Source organism: Triturus cristatus, chromosome 4_1 (genome assembly GCF_964204655.1).
Source record: "Triturus cristatus chromosome 4_1, aTriCri1.1, whole genome shotgun sequence".
NCBI classification, from domain to species: domain Eukaryota; kingdom Metazoa; phylum Chordata; class Amphibia; order Caudata; family Salamandridae; genus Triturus; species Triturus cristatus.
Genome location: NC_140585.1, coordinates 295,026,828 through 295,034,600, shown reverse-complemented (window position 1 = coordinate 295,034,600; position 7,773 = coordinate 295,026,828). Strand labels below are relative to the sequence as shown.

The 7,773-nt window shown below is 44.2% G+C and overlaps 2 non-coding genes across 2 annotated transcripts; both read right to left on the bottom strand.

Moving 5' to 3' along the window:
- Window positions 1–371: 371 nt before the first annotated feature.
- LOC146854653 (signal recognition particle RNA) lies at window positions 372–671 on the bottom strand. Its single transcript, XR_014959226.1, has one exon.
- A 3,406-nt stretch (window positions 672–4,077) lies between these two features.
- Window positions 4,078–4,377, bottom strand: LOC146854652 (signal recognition particle RNA). The gene has a single exon (XR_014981559.1).
- Between the last annotated feature and the right edge of the window lie 3,396 nt (window positions 4,378–7,773).

Here is a 7,773-nt window from a genome sequence, read left to right as displayed (position 1 = left end):
GTAGAAATGCAGCAGAAGGGCCAGCAAGCGCATTTCTAAGTTGCTCTATGAAGGATGCTTTTGTACTTGACAGATCAGTTTAATCCTACAGGTGCTCTAAAAGGAAGAATGCATTTGAGTCATCCTTGCTGAAAATCACACAGCCATTTATTCTAGGTTGCACTGAGTTTTCAGTCCTCTCCGCCTGCTAGCTTGTTGTTGCAATATGTCTCAATTCTGGAGAATTGTCTGCTATGCTGAAATGCGTGGCCCAGTTCAAATGTTCATCATATTTCCTGGAAAAATATCAAAAGGAAAACAAAGATTTGGTTTTGGGAAAATAATTTATTACACCTTGTAAAAATCAAAACTTTCACATTTGAGTCAAAAAAGAGAGGCTAGGTCTCACTATTTTGCTCAGGCTGTTTTACATGTACTGCTCACAGGTGCTGTCCTGCTACCAATGGGCATGGAAGCTTTGGCCTGCTCTGTTTCCAGCCTGGGTCGGTGCACCTCTCGTTACACAACCTGAAATTCTAGAGCTCCCTCTAGAACACCATATTGATGCCCAATGCAGCATGGACACCTGATCAACACAGCTGAGTGCAGCCCAGAACCCCTGAGCTCAAGCAATCCACAAGCCTCTGCCTCCCAAGTAACTAGGACAACAGGCACACGCCACCTTGCCCGGCAAACACTGCAGCTGTCCTAATGATGAAATGCATTCCATAAGTAAGGATAATGATAAAGTAAGGTGGAATGAATTGATGGTTTACCAACCATGTTTCAAGAAAATCAATTTCACTATCCTTCAAAGAAAGGAAAAAAATGTCTTATCAAGAAGCAGTGTGAATATGGGAAGGGCCTTTAAAAAAGATGTGGAGTTTCCTAAAGTAAAAAAGAGGGTTGAACTGATTGAAGGGAGAGAGGAAGTAGGGTCGGAAAGATTGTGACGGGGAAGTGAATATAACATAAATACTAGTATTTAGAGAGTGAGAGACAGGTAGAGGGACAGAAGGGAAAGGAGAGTGAGAGTGAGAGAGAAGAGCCAGGTTAGGGCTGAGTTTCTCTTTATCTGCCAGTGACTCCCTGTAGAAGCTTGCTGGCACAATTTAGGCTGTCCTGTAGGCATCCCTTGTTATGCCGAGCCAGCCAATATTGAGAAAAATAGCATGGGTCACAATGATGGAACTCGTCTGCAACTTCGGAAGTTTTAAAGTGGTATGGAGTGGGAGGGCTAGAAGAGTTACCATAAAGAATGAATACACGTCATTCTGTTCTCTAGCCTCAACAGCTGCAAGAGGGGAACTCCTGCTGGCCAAGAAGACCTATGTCAGTTCAGCTTGAACAGGTGAAAGCATGCCTGATTCTGCAAAGGTATGAGATTACACTTTTGCGTCAGAGGTGGTCAGGGGCTATTGCACATTAGGAAACCGTTTATTGAGGTCCAGTTGGATTACTCTATCTTCTACCACCTCAAAATCAGCTGCTCATGCAGTGTTCTATACCGATGAGCTATTTTGGTCCTCCCTGCCCCTTCCAGCTAGTGGGTCCCCTGACTAGGGAAAGTGATTCGAACAGATTTGCATATCTTTTCATAGGAGACTTCTTGACTTATTTTATACTGTGCCAAATCAAGGTAGATTGAGTAATGATCTTGACAGACCTATATTGGAGAACTGCAGTGTGAGAAAGTGGCTCTGTATATACTGTTCCCAAATAGGTACAGGGTGTACAGAGTCCACAGTCCCCAGAGGTTTGGCAGAGGCTAAAGTTAGATATAACCTTACTCTCTAAAGTGGTAGCTTGGTCGAGCAGTAAGGCAGTATCAGAGGACAGTGTAAAGCATTTGTTGCACACACTCAGTCAGCAAATGGTCTCACACACTCAATAACTGAACTCTAGGCCAATGGTTTATCTACAAAAAATATATGCTTGTTTTATTTTAGAACCAACAATAGGTATTAAAATATACTTTCTCAGAATGAGATGCTTTATATAAATACTTTTGCAATATGCAATTGACTTTTGTAGAAAGTTACAAGTGGTTGCAATAGGCAACAAAATTTTAAACACAATAATGCATTGAGCTCAATGGAAGTTTCAAGTTATTTGCAACAGATTACTTTTAGGATTACTTTTGGATTTCCAGGACTGGATCCTAGATTCAGTCCTGGGTCAGTACTTGGAATCAAGTGATAAAAGTCGACTTAATTACTGTGATGATTTTTAGACAATATTTTGCTATTTTAAAAGTTGACAGAAAATATTTCATAGAAAACAGTCTAAGATTTCCTATGGCAGAAAATTCAAGTTGCAGGTATAGTATGTTCTCGTTACTTTTGTAATCCAGTACTGGGTGCCTAGACTCAGTACTGGGACCTTTATCCAAAACAGGTAAGTAATTACGTTTTCAGAAATTATACGATTTTTAAAGAATATTTAAAGTTTGCAGAAATTGACACTTAGAAGAAATTTCACAGAAAAACAGTCAATGATTTCCTATGGGAGAAAATTGGGTTACTGGTAAGTACAGTTGTAAGTATTTTTCAGAGTCAGTGCTGGGCACCAAGATCCAGCACTGGGAGCTCACCTAATAGCAGGTGAGTATTTTCGTTTTCGTTACTCGGCTGATTTTTGGTGAATATTTTAAGTTTTGAAAAGTCCACACTTTGAAGAAATTTCAGGAAAAACCAGTCAATGTTACCCTATGGAGAAGATTGAGTTATCGGTTTAAAGGTAAGTACTCGACTGGCAGAGTTAAGGTTCTGGGCATAGACTCAGGCGTCTCCCAGGGTCAGGTAGGTACAGTTGGTTCACCCTCAGCGGCACAAGGGCGGCCGGGTGCAGAGAGAGTTAGGCCCAATGTTATCCTATGAGAGGTAGGGGGGCCTTGGTTGGTGGCTGCTGACTAGCAGGCCACGTGGCTGTGGGAGCTGGGCTCCTGGTCACTTATCCAGGGCAAGTGGGGAAGTAGATAGATGTAGAGGTTGCACTGCCAGGGCCACTCGGACGGCTGGGTGCAGGGTGCTTTTGAGCATTCGGGCGCTCAATTGATTTGAATGGGAAATCTCTGGTTTAGAAAAAGACTGCAAGCTCGGGGACGAAGATTCTTCAGGTGCCACCACCACTTCGAGAGGTAAGTTGGGTAGTTGGAGGATAGGTAGGTACCCCGGGATTGGGCACAGGGGGCCGCGGAGCGCCGGGTGCAGGGGTACCTTTTGGTGTCGGGAAATCTTACCCTCTGTTGATCGCGGTTGGGGGGCACCTGGTTCTGAGGCTGCAGGCTTCTTCAGGAGTGTCGAGGGAGGTCCTTGGGTGCCGGACTCGGGGTCACAGTCGCCGTGGGGTCGTCCTTGTGGTCTTTGTTCACTCTGGCACAGGCTAGGCTTGGTGGGTGCAGAGTGTGAAGGGTTCGCGGTTCCGGGCTGCTGCCAGGGATTAGAAGTAGATTTGAGTAGAGCCTCTACTCATGGGAGTCCCAGGGGTTTAGAGTCAAAAGGTAGCCAGGTCCTCCAGGGTTTGTGAGGTTGCTGGCCACAAGAGATGCCGGGTTGGAGCAGGAGCAGGTTCGAGGGTCGACAGGCCAGAGGCTCCAACGTTTGGGAGTTGCACAGCCCTCAGTCTTTTCATGTTTCGCTCAAAGAGTGAAGGGCCCTGTAATTTCTCCTTCTCATTCACATATGAAAAGAATGAGGGCTAATCAAAAAATGAATTAGAGCTGGACGTAGAAATGCAGCAGAAGGGCCAGCAAGCGCATTTCTAAGTTGCTCTATGAAGGATGCTTTTGTACTTGACAGATCAGTTTAATCCTACAGGTGCTCTAAAAGGAAGAATGCATTTGAGTCATCCTTGCTGAAAATCACACAGCCATTTATTCTAGGTTGCACTGAGTTTTCAGTCCTCTCCGCCTGCTAGCTTGTTGTTGCAATATGTCTCAATTCTGGAGAATTGTCTGCTATGCTGAAATGCGTGGCCCAGTTCAAATGTTCATCATATTTCCTGGAAAAATATCAAAAGGAAAACAAAGATTTGGTTTTGGGAAAATAATTTATTACACCTTGTAAAAATCAAAACTTTCACATTTGAGTCAAAAAAGAGAGGCTAGGTCTCACTATTTTGCTCAGGCTGTTTAACACGTACTGCTCACAGGTGCTGTCCTGCTACCAATGGGCATGGAAGCTTTGGCCTGCTCTGTTTCCAGCCTGGGTCGGTGCACCTCTCGTTACACAACCTGAAATTCTAGAGCTCCCTCTAGAACATCATATTGATGCCCAATGCAGCATGGACACCTGATCAACACAGCTGAGTGCAGCCCAGAACCCCTGAGTTCAAGCAATCCACAAGCCTCTGCCTCCCAAGTAACTAGGACAACAGGCACACGCCACCTTGCCCGGCAAACACTGCAGCTGTCCTAATGATGAAATGCATTCCATAAGTAAGGATAATGATAAAGTAAGGTGGAATGAATTGATGGTTTACCAACCATGTTTCAAGAAAATCAATTTCACTATCCTTCAAAGAAAGGAAAAAAATGTCTTATCAAGAAGCAGTGTGAATATGGGAATGGCCTTTAAAAAAGATGTGGAGTTTCCTAAAGTAAAAAAGAGGGTTGAACTGATTGAAGGGAGAGAGGAAGTAGGGTCGGAAAGATTGTGACGGGGAAGTGAATACAACATAAATACTAGTATTTAGAGAGTGAGAGACAGGTAGAGGAACAGAAGGGAAAGGAGAGTGAGAGTGAGAGAGAAGAGCCAGGTTAGGGCTGAGTTTCTCTTTATCTGCCAGTGACTCCCTGTAGAAGCTTGCTGGCACAATTTAGGCTGTCCTGTAGGCATCCCTTGTTATGCCGAGCCAGCCAATATTGAGAAAAATAGCATGGGTCACAATGATGGAACTCGTCTGCAACTTCGGAAGTTTTAAAGTGGTATGGAGTGGGAGGGCTAGAAGAGTTACCATAAAGAATGAATACACGTCATTCTGTTCTCTAGCCTCAACAGCTGCAAGAGGGGAACTCCTGCTGGCCAAGAAGACCTATGTCAGTTCAGCTTGAACAGGTGAAAGCATGCCTGATTCTGCAAAGGTATGAGATTACACTTTTGCGTCAGAGGTGGTCAGGGGCTATTGCACATTAGGAAACCGTTTATTGAGGTCCAGTTGGATTACTCTATCTTCTACCACCTCAAAATCAGCTGCTCATGCAGTGTTCTATACCGATGAGCTATTTTGGTCCTCCCTGCCCCTTCCAGCTAGTGGGTCCCCTGACTAGGGAAAGTGATTCGAACAGATTTGCATATCTTTTCATAGGAGACTTCTTGACTTATTTTATACTGTGCCAAATCAAGGTAGATTGAGTAATGATCTTGACAGACCTATATTGGAGAACTGCAGTGTGAGAAAGTGGCTCTGTATATACTGTTCCCAAATAGGTACAGGGTGTACAGAGTCCACAGTCCCCAGAGGTTTGGCAGAGGCTAAAGTTAGATATAACCTTACTCTCTAAAGTGGTAGCTTGGTCGAGCAGTAAGGCAGTATCAGAGGACAGTGTAAAGCATTTGTTGCACACACTCAGTCAGCAAATGGTCTCACACACTCAATAACTGAACTCTAGGCCAATGGTTTATCTACAAAAAATATATGCTTGTTTTATTTTAGAACCAACAATAGGTATTAAAATATACTTTCTCAGAATGAGATGCTTTATATAAATACTTTTGCAATATGCAATTGACTTTTGTAGAAAGTTACAAGTGGTTGTAATAGGCAACAAAATTTTAAACACAATAATGCATTGAGCTCAATGGAAGTTTCAAGTTATTTGCAACAGATTACTTTTAGGATTACTTTTGGATTTCCAGGACTGGATCCTAGATTCAGTCCTGGGTCAGTACTTGGAATCAAGTGATAAAAGTCGACTTAATTACTGTGATGATTTTTAGACAATATTTTGCTATTTTAAAAGTTGACAGAAAATATTTCATAGAAAACAGTCTAAGATTTCCTATGGCAGAAAATTCAAGTTGCAGGTATAGTATGTTCTCGTTACTTTTGTAATCCAGTACTGGGTGCCTAGACTCAGTACTGGGACCTTTATCCAAAACAGGTAAGTAATTACGTTTTCAGAAATTATACGATTTTTAAAGAATATTTAAAGTTTGCAGAAATTGACACTTAGAAGAAATTTCACAGAAAAACAGTCAATGATTTCCTATGGGAGAAAATTGGGTTACTGGTAAGTACAGTTGTAAGTATTTTTCAGAGTCAGTGCTGGGCACCAAGATCCAGCACTGGGAGCTCACCTAATAGCAGGTGAGTATTTTCGTTTTCGTTACTCGGCTGATTTTTGGTGAATATTTTAAGTTTTGAAAAGTCCACACTTTGAAGAAATTTCAGGAAAAACCAGTCAATGTTACCCTATGGAGAAGATTGAGTTATCGGTTTAAAGGTAAGTACTCGACTGGCAGAGTTAAGGTTCTGGGCATAGACTCAGGCGTCTCCCAGGGTCAGGTAGGTACAGTTGGTTCACCCTCAGCGGCACAAGGGCGGCCGGGTGCAGAGAGAGTTAGGCCCAATGTTATCCTATGAGAGGTAGGGGGGCCTTGGTTGGTGGCTGCTGACTAGCAGGCCACGTGGCTGTGGGAGCTGGGCTCCTGGTCACTTATCCAGGGCAAGTGGGGAAGTAGATAGATGTAGAGGTTGCACTGCCAGGGCCACTCGGACGGCTGGGTGCAGGGTGCTTTTGAGCATTCGGGCGCTCAATTGATTTGAATGGGAAATCTCTGGTTTAGAAAAAGACTGCAAGCTCGGGGACGAAGATTCTTCAGGTGCCACCACCACTTCGAGAGGTAAGTTGGGTAGTTGGAGGATAGGTAGGTACCCCGGGATTGGGCACAGGGGGCCGCGGAGCGCCGGGTGCAGGGGTACCTTTTGGTGTCGGGAAATCTTACCCTCTGTTGATCGCGGTTGGGGGGCACCTGGTTCTGAGGCTGCAGGCTTCTTCAGGAGTGTCGAGGGAGGTCCTTGGGTGCCGGACTCGGGGTCACAGTCGCCGTGGGGTCGTCCTTGTGGTCTTTGTTCACTCTGGCACAGGCTAGGCTTGGTGGGTGCAGAGTGTGAAGGGTTCGCGGTTCCGGGCTGCTGCCAGGGATTAGAAGTAGATTTGAGTAGAGCCTCTACTCATGGGAGTCCCAGGGGTTTAGAGTCAAAAGGTAGCCAGGTCCTCCAGGGTTTGTGAGGTTGCTGGCCACAAGAGATGCCGGGTTGGAGCAGGAGCAGGTTCGAGGGTCGACAGGCCAGAGGCTCCAACGTTTGGGAGTTGCACAGCCCTCAGTCTTTTCATGTTTCGCTCAAAGAGTGAAGGGCCCTGTAATTTCTCCTTCTCATTCACATATGAAAAGAATGAGGGCTAATCAAAAAATGAATTAGAGCTGGACGTAGAAATGCAGCAGAAGGGCCAGCAAGCGCATTTCTAAGTTGCTCTATGAAGGATGCTTTTGTACTTGACAGATCAGTTTAATCCTACAGGTGCTCTAAAAGGAAGAATGCATTTGAGTCATCCTTGCTGAAAATCACACAGCCATTTATTCTAGGTTGCACTGAGTTTTCAGTCCTCTCCGCCTGCTAGCTTGTTGTTGCAATATGTCTCAATTCTGGAGAATTGTCTGCTATGCTGAAATGCGTGGCCCAGTTCAAATGTTCATCATATTTCCTGGAAAAATATCAAAAGGAAAACAAAGATTTGGTTTTGGGAAAATAATTTATTACACCTTGTAAAAATCAAAACTTTCACATTTG